The sequence below is a fragment of the Triticum urartu genome, chromosome 4A, assembly GCF_056163025.1.
Source record: "Triticum urartu cultivar PI428250 chromosome 4A, HENAU_Tu73, whole genome shotgun sequence".
In the NCBI taxonomy this organism is placed as follows: domain Eukaryota; kingdom Viridiplantae; phylum Streptophyta; class Magnoliopsida; order Poales; family Poaceae; genus Triticum; species Triticum urartu.
Genome location: NC_141876.1, coordinates 34,873,623 through 34,900,211, shown reverse-complemented (window position 1 = coordinate 34,900,211; position 26,589 = coordinate 34,873,623). Strand labels below are relative to the sequence as shown.

The 26,589-nt window shown below is 44.3% G+C and overlaps 1 long non-coding RNA gene across 10 annotated transcripts; it reads right to left on the bottom strand.

The window, feature by feature from the left end:
- Positions 1-22,634: 22,634 nt before the first annotated feature.
- On the bottom strand, positions 22,635-26,164 carry LOC125553471 (uncharacterized). 10 transcript variants are annotated; one of them, XR_015600206.1, is made up of 6 exons: positions 25,721-26,164; positions 24,802-25,645; positions 24,509-24,661; positions 23,766-23,804; positions 23,021-23,590; positions 22,635-22,932 (listed from the first exon to the last, which is right to left on the bottom strand). It is a non-coding gene; the product is annotated as an uncharacterized LOC125553471 (long non-coding RNA). The 10 variants fall into 10 exon arrangements; XR_015600204.1 differs by having other exon boundaries at positions 24,540-24,661; positions 25,721-26,163; XR_015600199.1 differs by having other exon boundaries at positions 23,021-23,122; positions 23,226-23,590; positions 24,540-25,645; positions 25,721-26,161.
- Between the last annotated feature and the right edge of the window lie 425 nt (positions 26,165-26,589).

Below are 26,589 nucleotides of genomic sequence, written 5' to 3'. Positions count from 1 at the left end.
CTTGCTGAGATGGCTCGCACTATGCTCGATGAGTACAAAACCCCTCATCGTTTCTGGGTTGATGCAATTGATACTGCGTGCCATATCATCAACAGAGTATATCTTCACAAATTCTTCAAGAAGACTGCCTATGAACTCCTCACTGATAAGAAACCCAATGTGAGTTATTTCAAAGTCTTCGGTGCTAAATGCTGGATTAGAGATCCTCATCACAACTCTAAATTTGCACCGAAAGCACATGAAGGTTTTATGCTTGGTTACGGAAAGGACTCGCACACCTACAGAGTCTTCAACAATGTTCTTCACAAGATTGTTGAAACTATAGATGTGTGGTTCGATGAAACTAATGGCTCACAAAGAGAGCACCTACCTTCTGTGTTAGATGAACCAACACCTGAGGATTCTATCAAGCACAAGGCTACTGAAGATGTCATTCCTACTAAAGAATCTGCTGAAGAATTCATTCCAGAACGTGAAGAACGTCGGGCTGATGCACCTGAAGAAAATGCTGAGGAAATTGATGCTGAAGAAAATGCTGATCAAATTCCTCAACGACAACCAACTCATCCTCGTGTTGCAAAAGAAGTGCAAGTGGAGAAGATCATCGATGACATTAGAGCACCAGGTCCTCTCACACGCTCAAAAGCTTCACATCTATCTAACTTTTGTGGGCATTTTTCTTTTGTCTCTATCACAGAGCTCACTAAGGTAGATGAAGCATTTCTGGAGCCTGAGTGGATTCAGGCCATGCAAGAAGAATTACATCAGTTCAAGCTCAACAATGTCTGGGAACTAGTCAATCGTCCCGATCCTCGCAAGCATAACATCATTGGCACGAAGTGGATCTACCGGAACAAGCAAGATGAAAATGGTGTTGTGGTGAGGAATAAGGCACGGCTAGTAGCTCAAGGCTACACACAGGTTAAAGGAATTGATTTCGATGAAACTTTTGCACCTGTTGCTAGACTTGAGGCTATTCGCATATTGCTTGCTTATGCTAACCATCATGATATCATCTTATATCAAATGGATGTGAAAAGTGCATTCCTCAATGGTAAGCTTGAGGAAGAAGTATATGTTGCTCAACCCCCAGGTTTTGAAGATCCAAAGCATCCTGGCAAAGTCTTCAGACTTAACAAGGCCCTCTATGGCCTCAAGCAGGCCCCACGGGCGTGGTATGATACATTGAAGGAATTCTTCATGAAGAAAGGCTTCACACCCGGTTCACTCTATCCCACTCTCTTTACTAAATCTTATGATGGTGAACTGTCTGTGTGCCAAATATATGTTGATGACATCATCTTTGGTTGTACTGACCAACGTTATAGTAATGAATTTGTCTATATGATGAGTGAAGAATATCAAATGTCTATGATGGGAGAGTTGAAATTCTTCTTAGGTCTTCAAATTCGTTAACAGCGCAATGGCATATTCATATCTCATGAGAAATACCTCAAGGATGTCCTGAATAAATTCGGCATGCAAGACTGCAAAGGCATCAAAATTCCTATGCCCACAAATGGTCATCTATGCACTGATGAAAATGGTATTGACTTCGATCATAAGGTATACCGCTCCATGATTGGCTCTTTATTGTACTTATGTGCATCTAGGCCAGATATAATGCTTAGTGTTTGCATGTGTGCACGATTTCAAGCTGCACCGAAGGAATCACACCATAAGGCTGTGAAGCATATTCTTCGATATCTAGCTCACACACCAACACTAGGATTATGGTATCCCAAGGGCTCGGATTTTGATCTTATTGGATATTCTGACTCTGAGTATGCTAGTGATCGTGTGGACCGCAAGTCAACATCTGGTACTTGTCATTTCCTCGGACGATCCTTGGTCTGTTGGTCCTCGAAGAAACAGAACTGCGTATCACCGTCTACTGCTGAAGCTGAGTACATTGCTGCTGGTTCTTGCTGTGCTCAACTGCTTTGGATGAAGCAAACACTCAAGGACTATGGCATCAACGTGAAGAATGTGCCTCTCCTCTGATAATGAGAGCGCCATCAAGATTGGTCACAACCCAGTTCAACACTCGAAGACAAAGCACATTCAGATTCGTCATCATTTTCTTCGTGATCATGTGTTGAAGGGCGACATCTCAATTGAGCATGTGAAGACTGAAGAACAGCTAGCCAATATCTTCACTAAGCCCTTGGATGAGAAGAGATTTAGCAAGTTGCGGTGTGAGCTAAATATCTTAGAGTCTTCGAATGTACTTTCACTAGTGCAGAACCGGGCAATACCACCGGTTCGTAAGGCCCTTTAGTGCCGGTTAGGTAACCGGCACTAAAGTTTGGGCACTAAAGCCCCCCCCTTTAGTACCGGTTCAGCACGAACCGGTGCTAAAGGGCAACCACGTGGCACGAGCCAGCTCCGGGGGCCAGGAGCCCTTTAGTACCGGTTGGTAACACCAACCGGTACTAAAATGTTTGGGGGGGTTTTGGTTTTATGATTTCTTTTTCATTTAATTTTGTGTTTTCCATTTTAATTCTTTTTCGTTTGCTGGTATTTTACGGTACTACACATTGTACACATTATGCATATATATATAAATAGAATTTCTAGTAGAACCAATCATATATATATCATCAATGTCTCACAAACCACCATATTAATTTACACATACACACATGTATAGCTATATACAATTTCTCCTACATATGCATCTTGTCTTCGGAGCTAGTGGCATTAGCCTAATTGGTGCCTTCGGAGCACGATGACAATTGGAAGTGGTTCATGACCTGGTCGATGGGGGCGGTAGCGGGTAATAGTATTCTCCCTTCGGATTTATGACCTGGTCGAGCAAAAATCCCGCTATTTCCTCTTGAAGTGCTTCTACGCGCTCCGTTTCTAGGAGCTTGTCCCGCACCTCTTTGAACTGTTAAGAAGGAGATCAATATGCATGTGTATTAGTTGTGTGACTAGATATCGATAATGGTGTAAAAATTGTGAATAGTGTTCTGACAAGCGTACCCATTCCTGTCTTTGAGATCTGCTCCTTTCGGACGCCATCATGCGAATGTTCTCGCAAACGTAGAATGCACACAGATCAGTCCCCTGCTCCTGCTTCAGGGCCTTTATTACGAGAATGGAATTTAATTTGATCAGATAATAATTAATCAAGCATGATAATTAAAGAGATGGCAGCTAGCTAGCTAGCTAGCTAGCTAGTACTACTTAATTACTTACCTTGGGTCGAAACCATTTCAGCTGTCATTTCCATTCGCCTTCCGTGACGCTGATGAACCTTGCCCAAGCCCTGCCCGCCGACAAAGAAAATGAATAAAGGGGTTATTAAATAGTTCATATCATGAAATGACGAACTAAATAGGCCGAGATATATAGTTAATAACGATTGAAATTACCTGTTGACTATCCCAAACAAGATGTTATAGTCACTATTTGCTTTGAGTAGCGAGTCCAGTATTTCAACTGTTCCGGCGTCAACTTTAATGATACACAAGATCCAGTGAAATCTGCATGCACACACGTTTGCATGTCTTAATTAAGCGGGCATATGTAAGCAAAAACATGTAGCTAGCTAGCTAGTAGGCAAAAACAGAGAATTTGTAGTACAAGAAAGTGTGACTCACTGGAAGTTGTAAGGAAGTAGTATATCTTCATTGTATTTGAGGCGCTTCAAGAACTCTAGCATGCTGTCCTCTACCTCATGGTAGTAATGATCCTTCTTGACTTGCACCATGAGGGACTCTCGATCAGATCTCTTGGTAATGTTCATGTACCATTCATGTAATTCATACATTCTCGTTGGGAGCTTCTTGACCTCTTCTGGCTTGACCAAAGGTTGGCCCCGGGCATATTTCCGTTTTATTTCCTCCTCTTTAAGCACAGGCATGTCCTCGATCTCGAGGAGTTGTCCAACAGTGATTTTGAGATTTTCAGCCTGCATTATATGCTCCTGGGTTATTACCACATCGCCCACCTCGGGAATGTAAACTGTTTGGCCACAATAATATTGGGCGCGCGTACTGTCACGTGTTGTTGGCGGCACAACAAGTGGGGGGATCGATTGCGCCGCCTGTTCTCCCAGCTGGGCAACGGTTTTCCCGCATTTTTTGACAGCTGCTTGTTGTTTGCTCGAGCTCGAGCTCGCCTCCTTCTGTAGACGTTGTCGATGTAACTTCCTGATGTGGCGCTCATAGTCTGTGTCAACAGGCCTAGGAGCTGGTGGTTGAGCCATATGAATGAAGTGGTCAACTACTTCCACAGGCACTTTCTCCCTTGGCGGCGGTGGAGGTTTCGGTCCAAAATGGGCGTCGACTTCTGCCCGCACTATGGCATTGGTTTGCTCCTTGGTCCTGTCGTAAGCCCTCTCAGGAAGAGGAGTACTGAGGTTTGGACCATATTTATATCGCTTGCCTCCACCTGTACTTCCTATACTATGACCTCGACTGGTACCGCTACGCACCATAGCTGCGGGGTGTCTCTTCTGCGATTGCTGAGGCGGCGGAGACGGCTGACGAGGCTGAGTTGGACGAGGAGGAGTGGCCCTGAAGCTGTGTCGTACTTGGAGGAGTGGCCTGAGGTTGTGCCGGACTTGGAGGAGGAGTGGACGTCTGACGCTGTGTCGGACTTGGAGGAGGAGTGGCCTGACACTTTGCCGGACTTGGAGGAGGAGGAGTGGCCTCACGCGTTGGTGGACTTGGAGCGGGAGTCTGCTGACTCGGTGGCAGACTTCGACGAGGAGTCGGGTGACGCGGTGTCGGTGGCCTTCGAAAGATGATGCAATCCTTTCTCCATAGGATGACATGATGTATGGCCTCTCCCAATGTGTGCTCGTCGTCACCTCCAGGAATGTCAAGCTGTAGCTCCGAATATGGGTCCACCACCTCATCAACCAAGACACGAGCATAGCCCGCTGGAATCAGGTTGCAATGGAAGGTTGCCTCGGGGGAATTTGAAAAAGCAACGGCGTCTGCCACCTTCATGGATATGTTCTTCATTTTGAAGTGTAGCTCGCAGTTAGTGTTCTCCGTGATGTCATCCACGGGGTATCTATCCAGCACTGCGTCGCCCAGGGCGGAACCCACGCTGCTTCTCGGCATGGATGGGGCGGTGCTATCCAATGCTGGATCATCCGCTAGCTGCTGCAGATGCTGAGACCCCCTTTGCTGGCTAAGTGAGTCGATCTGCTCCTGCTGCCGCTGGAATTTAACTGCCAATTCCGCTTGACTTGCTTCTAGGCCTTGAAGGCATTCATAGTCCCGCTTCCTCTGCTCCACCTCCATCTTCCTCTTCTTCTCCTCCGCAATCTTCTTTCTCGCACGGGTTCTGTAGTCGGTGTTCCAGTCCAAAAACCCCTCATACCACGGAATAGCGCCCTTGCCTCGTGTTCTTCCCAGGTGTTCAGGATTTCCCAGGGCATGCGTAAGCTCGTCGTTCTCTCTGTTGGGCTGGAACACCCCCGATCGAGCCTCTTCTATTGCAACAAGTATCGCATCGTCGGCTCCGTTCAGACATGCCTTCGTCGAAACATTGCCTGTCTTCGGGTCCAACTCCCCCCCATGCGCATAGAACCAAGTCCTGCACCTGGGGGGGCAGCTCTTAGTAACCGGAGTGACACCTGCATCCTCCATCTCTTTCTCAGACTTATCCCACTTAGGCATTGCCACCGCGTAGCCACCTGGCCCCAGCTTATGGAACTTATCCTTTTTTCGGCATTCTTCTTGTTTATTCTCGACCGTTCCTTAGCTAATTCTGAATCCTTGAATTTCACGAAATCGTCCCAATGAGCACTTTGATTCTCTAGTATCCCCTCGAATACTGGAGTCTTCCTTCCTCCCTTGACGTACATCTCCCACGTCGTTCTCTTGTGGTTCTTGAATGCAACCGCCATCTTCCTAAAAGCAGCGTCCTTGACTTTCTGCACATCTACTTCTGTGAAATGATCTGGTAGGGTGAAATGTTCCATGAGAGTATCCCAAAGCAGTTTTTTTTATTCTCGTCGACAAAAGTAACATTTGGACGTGGCTTTGCTGGCTTTCTCCATTCTTGAAGGGAGATCGGGAGTTGGTCCTTCACAAGAACTCTGCACTGACGAACGAACTTGTCCGCAATCTTCTTAGGCGCTAATGGTTCGCCATTAGGTTTGAATGCCTCGATATTGTACTTTACGCCCTCCTTCAACTTTTTGTTCGGGCCTCGTTTCGTCCTTTTGCCTGAAGATTTGCTCGAACCGGATGGCTGAAAGAAGAAAGATTGATTCGTTAATATATCTTCAACTCATTTAAAACATGCGATGATCACCAGATTCCTGCTTATATAAATATATATACCTCGTCGTCGTAGTTCATGACTTCATCAATTCGGTCGTCGCGATCGAATATCATATCAGCCTCTCCGGTGTTGTTTAGAAATTCGGAGCCGTCGAAATCTTCTTCATTCTGATCATCATCTGGCCCGCGTATGATATCGAACATGGTCTATTCTCTCTCTCTGTCGGTATTGTCCGCCATAGCTTTTATTTAACTATGCCAAAAGAAATATAAAACAATTTAGTATAATCTCGAATAATAGATATAATCTCGAATACATCGTCTCGAATAATAGATATAATCTCGAATACATCGTCTCGAATAATAGATTTAATCTCAAATACATCGTCTTGAATAATATATAATATTGAATAGTACATCACTAGCTAGGCGGTGGACACCCAAAGAGAAGGAACCCTCACAGGATCATAGCTGAAGTGAGATCTCTGAAGAAACTGCCAGGTATTGGAGAACCTGTCGCCCTCTAACACAACCATGTAGCGATGGACGTGCTCGTCCTCCTCCCTGACACGACGACGTACCACCTCCGGCGGGGCCGGCTCCCTCCGCACCGAAACTGGCCCACGCGAACGCCACCAAACGAGATCAGGGTCGACGACGGGACCCGAGGCCGGGTTCCTCATCAAGCGGCGCGCCCCTCCAGGCAGCACCTCCCAGTGCCAGCCCGGCAGACCCCAGTTCTGGACATGGGTCAGCTGGACGTCGTCGCGGACGTGTCGACGGCGAGGATGCGGGCCAGGCATCGTCGACAACAAATACTAGCTATATGCCCGCAAAAAGTAACATTTTTTTAATGATTGGATTTTGATAACTAAAATTTCTAACATTTCTATAACATTTCTAACAATGCTATATATAACTAACATTTCTATAACATTTCTAATATTTCTATAACTAAAAAAAAGAAAAATTTCTAACTTTTTTATAACTATTTCTATAACTAAAAAACAGAAAAATTTCTAACAATTCTAACTTTTTTATAACTATTTCTATAACTAAAAAACAGAAAAATTTCTAACAATTCTAACTTTTTTATAACTATTTCTATAACTAAAAAACAGAAAAAAAAATTCTAACAATTCTAACATTTCTAACTATTCTAACAATTCTAACATTTCTAACTATTTCTAAAAAACAGAAAAATGTCTAACAATTTCTAAAAAACAGAAAAATCTATAACTAAAAATGTATGTGTGTGTGTGTGCGCGCTCACCGGCTGGCGAGGCGAGAGGCGACGGGGGGCGCGCGGCGACAGGGACGGCGACGGGCGCGGCAACGACAGGGCGGCGACGACGGGGACGGGGACGTATGGGCCGGGGCGGCGACGATGACGGGGACGGTGACGACGCGGACGGGACGGGCCGGGACGGGGCGGCGGTGACGACGGGGACGGGACGACGGGGCGGCGACGACGGGGCCGGGGTGGCGACGGGGGCGGCGACGGGCCGGGGCGGCGACGAGGGATATGGAGACGGCGGGGGCGGCAACGAGGGATATGGAGACGGCAGGGGCGGCGGGCGAGGGTGCAGAGGAGAAGAAGCAGATGGAGAGATGAGAAACTGACGAAATTTTGAATGGTTTTCTTATATAGAACCCACCTTTAGTACCGGTTGGTGAAGCAAATATGCCCTAGAGGCAATAATAAAAGTTATTATTTATTTCCTTATATCATGATAAATGTTTATTATTCATGCTAGAATTGTATTAATTGGAAACATAATACATGTGTGAATACATAGACAAACAGAGTGTCACTAGTATGCCTCTACTTAACTAGCTCGTTAATCAAAGATGGTTATGTTTCCTAACCATGAACAAAGAGTTGTTATTTGATTAACGAGGTCACATCATTAGTTGAATGATCTGATTGACATGACCCATTCCATTAGCTTAGCAGCCGATCATTTAGTATGTTGCTATTGCTTTCTTCATGACTTATACATGTTCCTATGACGATTATGCAACTCCCGTTTGCCGGAGGAACACTTTGTGTGCTACCAAACGTCACAACGTAACTGGGTGATTATAAAGGAGCTCTACAGGTGTCCCCAATGGTAGATGTTGGGTTGGCGTATTTCGAGATTAGGATTTGTCACTCCGATTGTCGGGGAGGTATCTCTGGGCCCTCTCGGTAATGCACATCACATAAGCCTTGCAAGCATTGTAGCCAATGAGTTAGTTGCAAGATGATGTATTACGGAACGAGTAAAGAGACTTGCGGGTAACGAGATTAAACTAGGTATTGGATACCGACGATCGAATCTCGGGCAAGTAACATACCGATGACAAAGGGAACAACGTATGTTGTTACGCGGTCTGACCGATAAAGATCTTCGTAGAATATGTAGGAGCTAATATGGGCATCCAGGTCCCGCTATTGGTTATTGACCGGAGATGTGTCTCAGTCATGTCTGCATTATTCTCGAACCGTAGGGTCCGCACGCTTAACGTTACGATGACAGTTATTATGAGTTTATGCATTTTTGATGTACCGAAGTTAGTTCGGAGTCCCGGATGTGATCACGGACATGACGAGGAGTCTCGAAATGGTCCAGACATAAAGATTGATATATTGGAAGCCTATGTTTGGATATTGGAAGTGTTCCGGGTGAAATCGGGATTTTACCGGAGTACCGGGAGGTTACCGGAACCCCCTGGGAGCTATATGGGCCTTAGTGGGCTTTAGTGGAAAGGAGAAAGGGGCAGCCCAAGGTGGGCCGCGCGCCTCCCCCCTCCCCTAGTCCTATTAGGACAAGGAGAGGTGGCCGGCCCCCCTCTCTCTCTTCCCCCTCGGGGAATCCTATTCCAACTAGGATTGGGGGGAGTCCTACTCCCGGTAGGAGTAGGACTCCTCCTGCGCCCTCCTCTTGGCCGGCCGCCCCCTCCCCCTTGGCTCCTTTATATACGGGGGCAGGGGGCACCTCTAGACACACAAGTTGATCCTTGAGATCGTTCCTTAGCCGTGTGCGGTGCCCCCTGCCACCATATTCCACCTCGATCATATTGTAGCGGTGCTTAGGCGAAGCTCTGCGACGGTAGAACATCAAGATCGTCACCACACCGTTGTGCTGACGGAACTCTTCCCCGACGCTTTGCTGGATCGGAGCCCGGGGATCGTCATCGAGCTGTACGTGTGCTAAGAACTCGGAGGTGCCGGAGTAACGGTGCTTGGATCGGTCGGATAGGGAAGACTTACGACTACTTCCTCTACATTGCGTCAACGCTTCCGCAGTCGGTCTACGTGGGTACGTAGACAACACTCTCCCCTCTCGTTGCTATGCATCAACATGATCTTGCGTGTGCGTAGGAATTTTTTTGAAATTACTACGTTCCCCATCAGTGGTATCAGAGCCATGTTTTATGGTTTGATGTTATTTGCACGAGTAGAACACAAGTGAGTTGTGGGCGATATAAGTCAGACTGCCTACCAGCATGTCATACTTTGGTTCGGCGGTATTGTTGGACGAGACGACCCTGACCAACATTACGCGTACGCTTACGCGAGACTGGTTCCCCCGACATGCTTTGCACATAGGTGGCTTGCGGGCAACTATCTCTCCAACTTTAGTTGAACCAAGTGTGGCTACGCCCGGTCCTTGCGAAGGTTAAAACGGAGTCTATTTGACAAACTATCGTTGTGGTTTTGATGCGTAGGTGAGATTGGTTCTTGCTTAAGCCCGTAGCAGCCACGTAAAACTTGCAACAACAAAGTAGAGGATGTCTAACTTGTTTTTGCAGGGCATGTTGTGATGTGATATGGTCAAGGCATGATGCTGAATTTAATTGTATGAGATGATCATGTTTTGTAACCGAGTTATCGGCAACTGGCAGGAGCCATATGGTTTCGCTTTATTGTATGCAATGCAATCGCAATGTAATGCTTTACTTTATCACTAAGCGGTAGCGATAGTCATGGAAGCATAAGATTGGCGAGACGACAACGATGCTACGATGGAGATCAAGGTGTCGCGCCGGAGACGATGGTGATCATGACGGTGCTTCGGAGATGGAGATCACAAGCACAAGATGATGATGGCCATATCATATCACTTATATTGATTGCATGTGATGTTTATCTTTTTATGCATCTTATCTTGCTTTGATTGACGGTAGCATTATAAGATGATCTCTCACTAAATTACCAAGAAGTGTTCTCCCTGAGTAAGCACCGTTGCCAAAGTTCTTCGTTCCCAGACACCACGTGATGATCGGGTGTGATAAGCTCTACGTCCATCTACAACGGGTGCAAGCCAGTTTTTGCACACGCAGAATACTTAGGTTAAACTTGACGAGCCTAGCATATGCAGACATGGCCTCGGAACACGGAGACCGAAAGGTCGAGCGTGAATCATATAGTAGACATGATCAACATAACGATGTTCACCATTGAAAACTACTCCATCTCACGTGATGATCGGTTATGGTTTAGTTGATTTGGATCACGTGATCACTTAGAGGATTAGAGGGATGTCTATCTAAGTGGGAGTTCTTAAGTAATTTGATTAATTGAACTTAAACTTATCATGAACTTAGTACCGGATAGTATCTTGCTTGTTTATGTTTGATTGTAGATAGATGGCTCGTGCTGTTGTTCCGTTGAATTTTAATGCGTTCCTTGAGAAAGCAAAGTTGAAAGATGATGGTAGCAATTACACGGACTGGGTCCGTAACTTGAGGATTATCCTCATTGCTGCTCAGAAGAATTACGTCCTGGAAGCACCGCTGGGTGCCAGGCCTGCTACTGGAGCAACACCAGATGTTATGAACGTCTGGCAGAGCAAAGCTAATGACTACTCGATAGTTCAGTGTGCCATGCTTTACGGCTTAGAATCGGGACTTCAACGACGTTTTGAATGTCATGGAGCATATGAGATGTTCCAGGAGTTGAAGTTAATATTTCAAGCAAATGCCCGGATTGAGAGATATGAAGTCTCCAATAAGTTCTATAGCTGCAAGATGGAGGAGAACAGTTCTGTTAGTGAGCATATACTCAAAATGTCTGGGTATAATAATCACTTGATTCAGATGGGAGTTAATCTTCCAGATGATTGCGTCATTAACAGAATTCTCCAATCACTGCCACCAATCTACAAGAGCTTCGTGATGAACTATAATATGCAAGGTATGAACAAGACTATTCCCGAGCTCTTCGCAATGCTGAAAGCTGCGGAGGTAGAAATCAAAAAGGAGCATCAAGTGTTGATGGTTAACAAGACCACTAGTTTCAAGAAAAAGGGCAAAGGGAAGAAGAAGGGGAACTTCAAGAAGAACGGCAAGCAAGTTGCTGCTCAGGAGAAGAAACCCAAGTCTGGACCTAAGCCTGAAACAGAGTGCTTCTACTGCAAGCAGACTGGTCACTGTAAGCGGAACTGCCCCAAGTATTTGGCGGATAAGAAGGATGGCAAGGTGAACAAAGGTATATGTGATATACATGTTATTGATGTGTACCTTACTAGAGCTCGCAGTAGCACCTGGGTATTTGATACTGGTTCTGTTGCTAATATTTGCAACTCGAAACAGGGACTACGGATTAAGCAAACACTGGCGAAGGACGAGGTGACGATGCGTGTGGGAAACGGTTCCAAAGTCGATGTGATCGCGGTCGGCACGCTACCTCTACATCTACCTTCGGGATTAATATTAGACCTAAATAATTGTTATTTGGTGCCAGCGTTGAGCATGAACATTATATCTGGATCTTGTTTGATGCGAGACGGTTATTCATTTAAATTAGAGAATAATGGTTGTTCTATTTATATGAGTAATATCTTTTATGGTCATGCACCTTTGAGGAGTGGTCTATTTTTGATGAATCTCGATAGTAGTAACACACATATTCATAATGTTGAAGCCAAAAGATGCAGAGTTGATAATGACAGTGCAACTTATTTGTGGCACTGCCGTTTAGGTCATATCGGTATAAAGCGCATGAAGAAACTCCATACTAATGGACTTTTGGAACCACTTGATTATGAATCACTTGGTACTTGCGAACCGTGCCTCATGGGCAAGATGACTAAAACACCGTTCTCCGGTACTATGGAGAGAGCAACAGATTTGTTGGAGATCATACATACAGATGTATGTGGTCCGATGAATATTGAGGCTCATGGCGGATATCGTTATTTTCTCACCTTGACAGATGACTTAAGCAGATATGGGTATATCTACTTAATGAAACATAAGTCTGAAACATTTGAAAAGTTCAAAGAATTTCAGAGTGAAGTTGAAAATCATCGTAACAAGAAAATAAAGTTTCTATGATCTGATCATGGAGGAGAATATTTGAGTTACGAGTTTGGTGTACATTTGAAAAATTGTGGAATAGTTTCGCAACTCACGCCACCCGGAACACCACAGCGTAATGGTGTGTCCGAACGTCGTAATCGTACTTTACTAGATATGGTGCGATCTATGATGTCTCTTACTGATTTACCGCTATCGTTTTGGGGTTATGCTTTAGAGACGGCCGCATTCACATTAAATAGGGCACCATCAAAATCCGTTGAGACGACGCCTTATGAACTGTGGTTTGGCAAGAAACCAAAGTTGTCGTTTCTTAAAGTTTGGGGCTGCGATGCTTATGTGAGAAAGCTTCAACCTGATAAGCTCGAACCCAAATCGGAGAAATGTGTCTTCATAGGATACCCAAAGGAGACTGTTGGGTACACCTTCTATCACAGATCCGAAGGCAAGATATTTGTTGCTAAGAATGGATCCTTTCTAGAGAAGGAGTTTCTCTCGAAAGAAGTGAGTGGGAGGAAAGTAGAACTTGACAAGGTAACTGTACCTGCTCCCTTATTGGAAAGTAGTACATCACAGAAAACTGTTTCTGCGACACCTATACCAATTAGTGAGGAAGCTAATGATGATGATCATGAAACTTCAGGACAAGATACTACTGAACCTCGTAGATCAACCAGAGCGAGATCCGCACCAGAGTGGTACGGTAATCCTGTTCTGGAAATCATGTTGTTAGATCATGATGAACCTACGAACTATGAAGAAGCGATGGTGATCCCAGATTCCAAAAAATGGCTTGAAGCCATGAAATCTGAGATGGGATCCATGTATGAGAACAAAGTATGGACTTTGGTTGACTTGCCCGATGATCGGCAAGCAATTGAAAATAAATGGATCTTCAAGAAGAAGACTGACGCTGATGGTAATGTTACTGTCTACAAAGCTCGACTTGTCGCAAAAGGTTTTCGACAAGTTCAAGGGGTTGACTACGATGAGACCTTCTCACCCGTAGCGATGCTTAAGTCTGTCAGAATCATGTTAGCAATTGCCGCATTTTATGATTATGAAATTTGGCAGATGGATGTCAAAACTGCATTCCTGAATGGATTTCTGGAAGAAGAGTTGTATATGATGCAACCAGAAGGTTTTGTCGATCCAAAGGGAGCTAACAAAGTGTGCAAGCTCCAGCGATCCATTTATGGACTGGTGCAAGCCTCTCGGAGTTGGAATAAACGCTTTGATAGTGTGATCAAAGCATTTGGTTTTATACAGACTTTCGGAGAAGCCTGTATTTACAAGAAAGTGAGTGGGAGCTCTGTAGCATTTCTGATATTATATGTGGATGGCATATTACTGATTGGAAATGATATAGAATTTCTGGATAGCATAAAGGGATACTTGAATAAGAGTTTTTCAATGAAAGACCTCGGTGAAGCTGCTTACATATTAGGCATAAAGATCTATAGAGATAGATCAAGGCGCTTAATTGGACTTTCACAAAGCACATACCTTGACAAGATTTTGAAGAAGTTCAAAATGGATCAAGCAAAGAAAGGGTTTTTGCCTTTGTTACAAGGTGTGAAGTTGAGTCTGACTCAATGCCCGACCACTGCAGAAGATAGAGAGCAAATGAAAGATGTTCCCTATGCTTCAGCCATAGGCTCTATCATGTATGCAATGCTGTGTACCAGACCTGATGTGTGCCTTGCTATAAGTCTAGCAGGGAGGTACCAAAGTAATCCAGGAGTGGATCACTGGACAGCGGTCAAGAACATCCTGAAATACCTGAAAGGGACTAAGGATATGTTTCTCGTATATGGAGGTGACAAAGAGCTCACCGTAAGAGGTTATGTTGATGCAAGCTTTGACACTGATCCGGACGATTCTAAATCACAAACCTGATACGTGTTTACATTAAATGGTGGAGCTGTCAGTTGGTGCAATTCTAAACAAAGCGTCGTAGCGGGATCTACATGTGAAGCGGAGTACATAGCTGCTTCGGAAGCAGCGAACGAAGGAGTCTGGATGAAGGAGTTCATATCCGATCTAGGTGTCATACCTAGTGCATCGGGTCCAATGAAAATCTTTTGTGACAATACTGGTGCAATTGCCTTGGCAAAGGAATCCAGATTTCACAAGAGGACCAAGCACATCAAGAGACGCTTCAATTCCATCCGGGATCTAGTCCAGGTGGGAGACATAGAGATTTGCAAGATACATATGGATCTGAATGTTGCAGACCCGTTGACTAAGCCTCTTCCACGAGCAAAACATGATCAGCACCAAGGCTCCATGGGTGTTAGAATCATTACTGTGTAATCTAGATTATTAACTCTAGTGCAAGTGGGAGACTGAAGGAAATATGCCCTAGAGGCAATAATAAAAGTTATTATTTATTTCCTTATATCATGATAAATGTTTATTATTCATGCTAGAATTGTATTAGTCGGAAACATAATACATGTGTGAATACATAGACAAACAGAGTGTCAGTAGTATGCCTCTACTTACCTAGCTCGTTAATCAAAGATGATTATGTTTCCTAACCATGAACAAAGAGTTGTTATTTGATTAACGAGGTCACATCATTAGTTGAATGATCTGATTGACATGACCCATTCCATTAGCTTAGCACCCGATCGTTTAGTATGTTGCTATTGATTTCTTCATGACTTATACATGTTCCTATGACTATGAGATTATGCAACTCTCGTTTGCCGGAGGAACACTTTGTGTGCTACCAAACGTCACAACGTAACTGGGTGATTATAAAGGAGCTCTACAGGTGTCTCCAATGGTAGATGTTGGGTTGGCGTATTTCGAGATTAGGATTTCTCACTCCGATTGTCGGAGAGGTATCTCTGGGCCCTCTCGGTAATGCACATCACATAAGCCTTGCAAGCATTGCAGCCAATGAGTTAGTTGCGAGATGATGTATTATGGAACGAGTAAAGAGACTTGCCGGTAACGAGATTGAACTAGGTATTGGATATCGACGATCGAATCTCGGGCAAGTAACATACCGATAACAAAGGGAACAACGTATGTTGTTATGCGGTCTGACCGATAAAGATCTTCGTAGAATATGTAGGAGCCAATATGGGCATCCAGGTCCCGCTATTGGTTATTGACCGGAGATGTGTCTCAGTCATGTCTGCATTATTCTTGAACCGTAGGGTCCGCACGCTTGACGTTACAATGACAGTTATTATGAGTTTATGCATTTTTGATGTACCGAAGTTAGTTCGGAGTCCCGGATGTGATCACGGACATGACGAGGAGTCTCGAAATGGTCCAGACATAAAGATTGATATATTGGAAGCCTATGTTTGGATATTGGAAGTGTTCCGGGTGAAATCGGGATTTTACCGGAGTACCGGGAGGTTACCAGGACCCCCCGGGAGCATATGGGCCTTAGTGTGCTTTAGTGGAAAGGAGAAAGGGGCAGCCCAAGGTGGGCCGCGCGCCTCCCCCCTCCCCTAGTCCTATTAGGACAAGGAGAGGTGGCCGGCCCCCTCTCTCTCTCTTCCCCCTCGGGGAATCCTATTCCAACTAGGATTGGGGGGGAGTCCTACTCCCGGTAGGAGTAGGACTCCTCCTGCGCCCTCCTCCGTGCCGGCCGCCCCCTCCCCCTTGGCTCCTTTATATACGGGGGAAGGGGGGCACCTCTAGACACACAATTTGATCCTTGAGATCGTTCCTTAGCCGTGTGCAGTGCCCCCTGCCACCATATTCCACCTCGATCATATTGTAGCGGTGCTTAGGCGAAGCTCTGCGACGGTAGAACATCAAGATTGTCACCACACCGTTGTGCTGACGGAACTCTTCCCCGACGCTTTGCTAGATCGGAGCCCGGGGATCGTCATCGAGCTGTACGTGTGCTAAGAACTCGGAGGTGCCGGAGTAACGATGCTTGGATCGGTCGGATCGGGAAGACTTACGACTACTTCCTCTACGTTGTGTCAACGCTTCCGCAGTCGGTCTGCGTGGGTACGTAGACAACACTCTCCCCTCTCGTTTCTATGCATCACCATGATCTTGCATGTGCGTAGGAAATTTTTTGAAATTACTATGTTCCCCATCAGTTGGAGCCACCAACCGGTACTAAAGGTCTGTTTTGGCTAGCCCAAGCGGCGGGAAGCGACCCCCTTTAGTACCGGTTGGTGGCTCCAACCGGTACTAAAGGCCCCCCTTTAGTACCGGTTGGTGCCACGACCTGGTACTAAAGGGTGTGCGCTGCCAGGTGAGGGGCACAAAAGTTTAGTCCCACCTCGCTAGGCGAGGGGCACTCGCACCTGCTTATAAGCCCCACCGTCGCTGCTGTCTCGAGCTCCTGTCTTAAGCAGGCCTTCTAGGCCTACCTCTTCTCTGATGCCCTGTTGGGCCTACTGGGCTAGCGGGCCTGCATCCTGGCCCAACTTGAATTTGGGTTTCTAGTCGTATGCAGGCCGCTGTGGCCCAGTAGGTGGGCTTTTTTTCTTATTTTTTTGCTTTATTTATTTTTTTGAATAACTTAACTTTGAAAATAGATTTTTCAGTGATTCTTTTTTCTTATGTTTAATATTAGTGTGTTTTATCATTATATTCAATTTGGTAATGCTTAGGTTATTTAAAAAATGAAATGCCTTTGTAACGGATGAGTTTTCATCGAAACCCTGATACTTCGAAAAAGATTGTCCATTTTGTACACGAAGTGCATCCAGTTTTTGCGGTAACCCTCTCTACTTTTTTGCACATGCTATGTGGGTGAAATTATGATACCATGCCAACTTTCAACCTTTTCTTAGTTCATTTGAAATGCTTTTCAATTTCAGGGTCATTTAGCTGAAAAAATCAGTAAATGCATGAAAGAATTTGCTTGCACATAAAATTTCTTCGCGTTTCAAATGCCAAAACACATAACTAGCTACCCTAACTATTACAGAGATTCCCTCCTGGGTGTGAAACATAGAAGAAAGTGATGATAGTTAAGCCGATCACATCCAAGATCTTTGGTGTGAAACTTTTTCTTCGCGTGTGTCCCTTTGCGTCGTAGCCATGGAAAATCTTCATCATTTAACGGGATGCTCGGGTCAATATTCACTGTGAATGTAGCAATTTCATCAAACTTTTCATAATCTTCTGACTTGTCTGTCTTGTCATCCACTCCCATGATGTTTCTCTTCCCAGAAAGAACTATGTGCCGCTTTGGCTCATCGTACGATGCATTCGCTTCCTTATCTTTTCTTTTTCTTGGCTTGGTAGACATGTCCTTCACATAGAAAACCTGTGCCACATCATTGGCTAGGACGAATGGTTCGTCTGCATACGCAAGATTGTTGAGATCCATTGTTGTCATTCCGTACTGCGGGTCTTCCGTTACCCCGCCTCGTGTCATATTGACCCATTTGCACCGAAACAAAGGGACCTTCAAACCACGTCGATAGTCAAGTTCCCATATGTCCTGTATATAACCATAATATGTTTCCTTTCCCATCTTGGTTTCTGCATCAAAGCGGACACCACTGTTTTGGTTGGTGCTCTTCTTATCTTGGGCGATCGTGTAAAATGTATTACCATTTATCTCGCACCCTTTGAAAGTCATTATATTCGAAGATGGTAACTGGGACAGCAAGTACATGTCATCTTCAATAGAGGTGTCATGCATGGTACGTGCTTGCAACCAGCTGGCGAAACTCCTGGTTTGTTCACGTGTAATCCAGTCATCAGACCGCTCTGGGTGTTTGGAGCGTAGCAAATTCTTGTGTTCATCCATATACGGAGCCACCAAGGCGGAATTCTGTAGAACTGTGTAGTGTGCTTCAGTGAGAGAATGTCCGTCCATACATATTATTTGTTCCCCTCCTAGCGTGCCTTTTCCATCCAGTCTGCCCTTATGCCGCGATTCAGGAACACCAATCGGCTTAAGGTCAGGAATAAAGTCAATACAAAACTCAATGACCTCCTCATTTTGACGGCCCTTGGAGATGCTTCCTTCTGGCTTAGCACGGTTATGAACATATTTCTTTAAGACTCCCATGAACCTCTCAAAGGGGAACATATTGTGTAGAAATACAGGACCCAAAACGTTAATCTCTTCGCATAGGTGAACTAGGACGTGCATCATGATGTTGAAGAAGGATGGTGGGAACACCAACTCGAAACTGACAAGACATTGCACCAAATCATTATGTAACCTTGGTATGATTTCTGGATCGATTACATTCTGAGAGATTGCATTGAGAAATGCACATAGCTTCACAATGGCTAATCAAACGTTTTCCGGTAGAAGCCCCCTCAATGCAACCGGAAGCAGTTGCGTCATAATCACGTGGCAGTCATGAGACTTTAGGTTCTGGAACTTTTTCTCTGCCATGTTTATTATTCCCATTATATTCGATGAGAAGCCAGACGGTACCTTAATACTGAGCAGGCATTCAAAGAAGATTTCCTTCTCTTCTTTGGTAAGAGTGTAGCTTGCATGACCCTGATGTATGCCGTCTTTTCCGTGCATACGTTGCTGGTCCTCCCGTGCCTCAGGTGTATCTTTTGTCTTCCCATACACGCCCAAGAAGCCAAGCAGGGTCACACAAAGATTCTTCGTCACGTGCATCACGTCGATTGCGGAGCGGACCTCGAGGTCTTTCCAATAGGGCAGGTCCCAAAATATAGATTTCTTCTTCCACATGGGTGTGCGTCCGTCAGCGTCATTCGGAACAGGTTGTCCACCAGGACCCTTTCCAAAGACCACCTTCAAATCCTTGACCATATCATGTACATCAGCACCAGTACGGTGGCGAGGCTTCGTCCGGTGATCCGCCTCACCTTTGAAATGCATGCCTTTCTTTCTTATGGGATGCCTGCTCGGAAGAAATCGACGATGTCCCAGGTACACATTCTTATTAGCCAAATATATACTGTCGGTATCATCCAAACAGTGCGTGCATGCGCGGTATCCCTTGTTTGTCTGTCCTGAAAGGTTACTGAGAGCAGGCCAATCATTGATGGTCACGAACAGCAACGCCTTTAGGTCAAATTCTTCCCCCATGTGCTCATCCCACGCACGTACACCTATTCAACTAATGGCCTTAGGTACACATCAATGTCGTTGCCGGGTTGCTTAGGGCCTTGGATGAGCACTGGCATCATAATGAATTTCCGCTTCATGCACAACCAAGGAGGAAGGTTATACAAACATAGAGTCACAGGCCAGGTGCTATGGTTGCTGCTCTGCTCCCCGAAAGGATTAATGCCATCTGCGCTTAGACCAAACCATACGCTCCTTGCGTCATCTGCAAACTCCTTCCCGTACTTTCTTTCAATTTTTCTCCACTACGACCCATCAGCGGGTACTCTCAACTTTCCGTCTTTCTTACGGTCTTCTCTGTGCCATCGCATCGCCTTGGCATGCTCTTTGTTTTGGAACAAATGTTTCAACCGTGGTATTATAGGAGCATACCACATCACCTTGACAGGAATCTTCTTCCTGAGGCGCCGGCCCTCGACATCACCAGGGTCATCGCGGCTGATCTTATAGCGCAATGCACCACATACCGGGCAAGCGTTCAAATCCTCGTACTCACCGCGGTAGAGGATGCAATCATTAGGGCATGCATGTATCTTCTGCACCTCTAACCCTAGAGGGAAGACAACCTTCTTTGCTTCGTGCGTACTCTCGGGCAATTCGTTGTCCTTTGGAAGCATATCCTTTATCATTACCAGCAACTTTCCAAATCCCTTGTCAGATACACCATTCTCTGCCTTCCATTGCAGCAATTCCAGTGTGGTGCCCAGCTTTTTCTTGTCACCTACGCAATTCGGGTACAACAATTTTTTGTGATCCTCTAACATGCGCTGCAACTTCTTCTTCTCCAAATCACTTGCGCAGTTTCTCTTTGCATCGGCAATGGCCCGACCTAGATCATCAACGGGCTCATCTGATGCCTTTTCTTCAGCTTCTTCCCGCATTGCCGGCTCAGCTTCTTCCCGCATTACCGGCTTAGCTTCTTCCCCCATTGTTGTATCATCGTATTCAGGGAACCCATGGCCAGGATAGCTGTCGTCGTCCTCTTCTTCTTCATTGTCTTCCATCATAACCCCTCTTTCTCCGTGCTTGGTCCAAACATTATAATGGGGCATGAAACCGGACTTAAACAGGTGGACGTGAAGGGTTCTTGACGTAGTGTAATTGTGACCATTCTTACAGTGAGCACATGGACAAGGCATAAAACCATCCGCCCGCTTGTTTGCCTCAGCCGCAAGCAGAAAAGTATGCATGCCCTCAACGAACTGGGGAGAGCATTGGTCATCGTACATCCATTGCCGGCTCATCTTCATTACACAACACCGAATAGACCAAATTAATACAAGTTCATACAACACTTAAATGCAACAAACAAATAACTCTCTAGCTAAAGCATTTAAATGCAACAACAAATACGATCAAGATCGCAACTAAGGTAACAATGGATCCAACAGCATAATGATACCAAGCCTCACTATCGATGGCATATTTTCTAATCTTTCTAATCTTCAAGCGCATTTTCTCCATCTTGATCTTGTGATCATCGATGACATCGGCAACATGCAACTCCAATTCCATCTTCTCCCCCTCAATTCTTTTCAATTTTTCTTTCAAGTACTCGTTTTCTCTTTCAACTAAATTTAACCTCTCGACAATAGGGTCGGTTAGAATTTCTGGTTCACATACCTCCTAGAAAAAATTGCATATAAATCAAATACTAGCACACACATATATATATATATCCTCCCAAATTACTAAACTCACAAATTAATCACTATATAAAGCATTGCAAGAGCTAATCTAGCAATGAGAGATGAAAGGACAAAGTTGCTAACCTTTGTGATCATTTGAATGGATGGGGGCCTTCAAATCTTGACAAATTTTGGGCAAAATGTTTGATGAGCTCGAGAGGAAGAGGGGAAGAACAGAGAGGAGAGGGGAAAGGGGAAGAACAGAGCGAGCTTGGGTGGACGAAGGGTTTATGTAGGACGACCTTTAGTACCGGTTCGTGCCAAGAACCGGTACTAAAGGGGCTGGAGGGGCCCTAGTCTGACAACATCCTACCACCACTCTCATTAGTACCGGTTCGTGGCACGAACCGGTGCTAAAGGTTCACCACGAACCGGTACTAATGAAAGCGCCCCGGCTAGCCGTTGGAACCGGCACTAATGTATACATTAGTGCCGGCTCAAATACAAACCGGCACTAATGTGCTTCACGTTTGACCCTTTTTCTACTAGTGTTTGAAAAGGCACTCATCCTAACACTTATGCAAAATTGATGACTTAGATGTGCAACACATGAAGAAACATTTTTCTTCAATCAATGAAGAATAACACTCTAACTGTGAAGAAATTAATGAAGAATTTGATTCTCAGAACCCTACGACAATTATACGCGGTGTCTGAAATCATCATTCTTATACGGTGGGTCACGCCACCACAAAAGTTGAAAATCTTCAATTTGAGTTATTCCACAGTTTTGAAATTCCTCAGTTGTTCAAATTCTTCAACTTTGCAAAATCTTCACTTGTGCCGTCGTTTTTCTTCATTGGCTATATATATATATATATATATATATATATATATATATATATATATATATATATATATATATATATATATATGAGTTTATGTCCTCTATAGCATTCACTTATAGCTATTTCTTCAAGTTGGTTTTTCTGCTAAGTGAATGTGATCGGACCCACTACAACATGACCCCACCTATAGCAACGCTTTTTTTCGTATCTAAAAGTCCATATATGAGTTGCTAGGGTCTTTACCAACAAATTGGGATGCATAGCCCTATCCAGCGTTGCTAGCGCATAATGCAACACTTATACTACCGTTGGTAAAAGGGACCGTTGCAAGAGTACAACACATAAAACCGATTTTTACAACACTTTTATACATTGGTGCTTAATTCTGATTGCTAGGCAACAGAGAATTTCCAAGGCTTCAGGTGTTTGTGCATATATAATATAAATAATATTGTATAATACCAGCAATTAAATTAATGTTCCACATAATAATGATAATTATGTGTATCAAGTGGGAAAAAATAAGAGTATGCTCACAAGAGGAAGAAATCATATATTAGATAAAATTGTTGGATTACAATAATGGATATTACAGGAGGAACACCATCCAAATGTGATGCATAATCTAATATTTTCTTGACAACAAAATCTAAACTAAAATCATCCATCAACATCCCTACAACTTAACTAAAACTAACTGCGGAACATCGTCCAACAGGAACATCCCACAACTTAACTAAAATTGAAAGCATCCATCATCATGAACCAGAGTATCATCATCATTGTTGCAGTATACTTGTTACGCACCCATATAATAATCCATATATCATTTCAATCTACAAAGAAAATAACAAAATGAACTGTTAACACATAATGCATTGACATGATGCAAGTAGTGATAAAGGCAGGATATTAGACACGTACAAAGGTTGAAGGCCATGCAATATTTTTTTCTGCATTACCAATAGTATTGCAGTTTTTGCGACTCTGTACCAAATCTTCAATTTTCGCAAGTGTTGTATTACACTGCCCAAAATGTACTTTAATTTCAGCACCATCAAGTTTAAATTTAGGATCATAACTTAGAACTGTAGCAAACTACGTCCCTGTTATGATTCTGAAAATATACCAGCATGAGTGTTCATGATCATTGATGACTAATCCAGACGCCACAATATATGACATAGCTTGCAGAACAACATGGCTCAATAACATTATATGGACAGTAGCCTAAGCTGTTGTGCGTTTAAAGGCAATGTGTGACAGTACTACTTCTCTTCTCTTCTCCATTTAATTAGCAAACTGAACCAAAATAGTTTGTCATCGGAAACTGAACCAAAACATTTAGCTCTAGTTGGTTTCAGTCATCCAACAGGAAATAGACAAACCTACATGTGCTCACCATGCTTTGGAACGAATGTACAGCCCCAAATCCACTGAAACGAATTTACATGGTCATCACCAGCCTAGAGATCCATTGCTAATTTTGTACACCTACAGTCAAACAGTTTTGTGTCAACCGACAGATTTATTTATTGCTAAATATATCTACTGAAGCCTACAGCCCCAAATCTTATAAATTTGCATCGACACAGCATAGAACCTAGCATGGCTCAATGGTCATGGACACAATGAGCAGTAGTACAGTAGGGAGAGGGAGAGTGTATACCTTCCATGGTGTCCCCCTACAACAAGTTGGTGCGCGCAGCTGCAAAGCCAAGGGGAAAAGGTTACAGGTGTCTCATGCATCTCTAGAACAGCTCAGCACAAGTAAAGCTTCATCAAGTTCCATTCCTACTTAATAAAAGGAGAGAATCTATATTCGTCCCGTTCTATGTGTCCTAGTTACTATCTTGGCAACTTTACATCTTACTCAATGAATTTATCACTGAGTTAGTTAGACTAGTCATCAACTAGTGCGTATGCACGACAATTTTAGTTGGCCATGTATAACTAGAATATTTTTATGTAAGAAAAAAATAAAACCATAAATTTTAAAAGAAGCATACTTTTAACTAATTGACAAATATTACATGTGATGTTGTGTTGGCTTCCATGTTGCTGAAATAAATTTATTTTCATAAAGGCATTTATACAAACTATTTATCATTCCTATAAATAAACTTTCCAAATTATAATTTATATTTAAAAGTCTGGGATCCGGGGTTAGTAAATATAGAGAGGATATTAGTCAATATTGTGATTTCCTTTAATTACATAGCAGGATTCTAAATCTTGCGTGCTCCTAATATTAGCTATCGAGGAACCCCAAATGGATCCCATGCTTTAGTGAGTTCGTGTAAAAAAAGGAAACCACACTTTCTAGTTAGAAAAAAAACTAAAGCTAATGTACAGGAATATCTGTCTTATATAAACCTTCATTAAGAAATGTTTTCTGAAATAAACACGTACATTACTCAAATCTTCTAGATAAGAAACACACCAATTATTATGTTGTGGTTGGCTGGAGGCAGCAGTGCCATACTATTGTTTGGAACTTTGATTATGTAGTGCTGCTGGAGGTGACCAGAGCTGCAGACCACCCCAACTGGATGCTTTCACTCCCTACAACACAATCGAGTCAAGAGGAGCATCAATACATGCGTAAAAGATAGGTTTTTTCTTAATAAAGCAATAGTGATAAAGTCAATTGTATGGTTCTTTCTTCTGTTATGAGCTTTAAGGATGGAGAATAGAAAACAAACCGCCACACTTTCGCCAGACTTTCTTCTGCTATGTTATAATTTATATTTAAAAGTCTTGGATCCGGAGTTAGTAAATATACAGAGGATATTAGTCAATATTGTGAATAGAAAACAAATCGCCACACTGCCATTTCCTTCACTCGACAGCCTCGCTGCCAAAGACGCCCGCGGGCGCCTAATCTGCTTCAAACTGCCGTTGCTACACCTCCGCTGCCACATGAACCATCGTTAGATTGATTTAGTAATTAGCCTAAAAGAATATATGTTGGCCATGGTCAAAACCTGAAACAGGAGAATACTAAAGATTGGAAAAGAAAATAATCAGGACCTTGGAGATATATACTGTATTAATTAGACCCTAACCTGGTTTTTAACTATACCTAGGTGTTTTGTGTACTAATTGCCTCAAACACACTGGTTACTGCGTAGATGGGCTACAGAATCCCTCCCTACAATGATGTTACCCTAGAAAGAATATGCAGCCAGGGGTTGATTTCTAGCCACTACTGCTTGCAAGGCAGCAACATAGTAGGTGTATTGCCATGGTTGGAGGCCATGCCGACCTTCCCAGCCTCAACACATCGGGACTCAATCCAGCATGTGGTCGTCCTCTGTTTTGACACTTTAGCAGCAAAACAAAATCAAATTGACCTCAACCAGCAGGCACTTGATCCCAAGCAGTAGAAAATCCTAACACCTCCACAACAAAAATTTCTCCTGATCTGCCACGAACCAGAGCAGAGGGAGGAGTGGACCAACTCACCTGAAGCCGGAGGAGGAAGCTCATGGCTGCTTCATCCTGAGCCGTAGCAAGGTTGTCCACTGGACGTTCCTTCCCGCACGTCTACATGAGAAGTGAAGAGCAGAGGTTAGACAAGGGAGAGAGAGAGGATGAAGCCAGGGGAGGGGATGCACTCACCGGATGAGACGAGGACGACAACGACATGGCCACCGGCAACAGATCTGACGCCCGGAACCTAGCCATGCGGGATGGGTCGCGGGTGGGTTGTGGTGGCCTCAAGCGCTGGATCTAGCTGGATGGGAGGGCTCCACAGAGCGAAGGGACCTCGGGTTGTGCTTCGCGGTGGCGGGATTCGCCGCACATTACCTGATGGAGCCGCCGCAGGTAGCGCGGCGAGGAGCCGCGTGAAGAGATCGGGATGGGACGCGAGAGCGAGAGGGACGGTTGGGTGGGGATTTAGCGGATCTGGCAGCCTCCAGAGCTTTGAGGTGGGAGGTGGGGAGGGTCGGCGCAAGGGAGACGAGGCAATGGTGGCGGCGATTCGGAAGACACGAGGGAGTCATGGGCTCTGTTTCTCGCGCGTATCTCTCTCTCCTGATAGGGTTATGAGCTGCAAATCTATAACACATATCCTACAACCCATATATGTGTATCTATTCTGAATTTTACAACATATACTCAAAACGTTGTAGAATTTTCATTGCTTTATAAGGGGTTTCCTTGTAGTGACCCTTCCCCTCTATGCTATACTCAATCCAATCTATTCACAAATTCTTCATGTGCGTTCTATTTGAAACTCGTTCAAATTCTTCATTGTGTCCTTGTCAGCTGAAGAAATTGCGAACGGAACGTTAAAACTAATCTTATCCAAATTTTTGGTTTTGCCGCTCAAACCGTTCCGCATCCCACGATGCATTATTTTACTCACCCCGATCTTACACGATCTCCACTACACAGTATGTGGGTGACACATGTCGTGAGAAGGAGAACGGCGAGGGGCACGTTCGTCCCAAATCTTCAGGCGAGCAGTTTTTCACCGTGGCTAT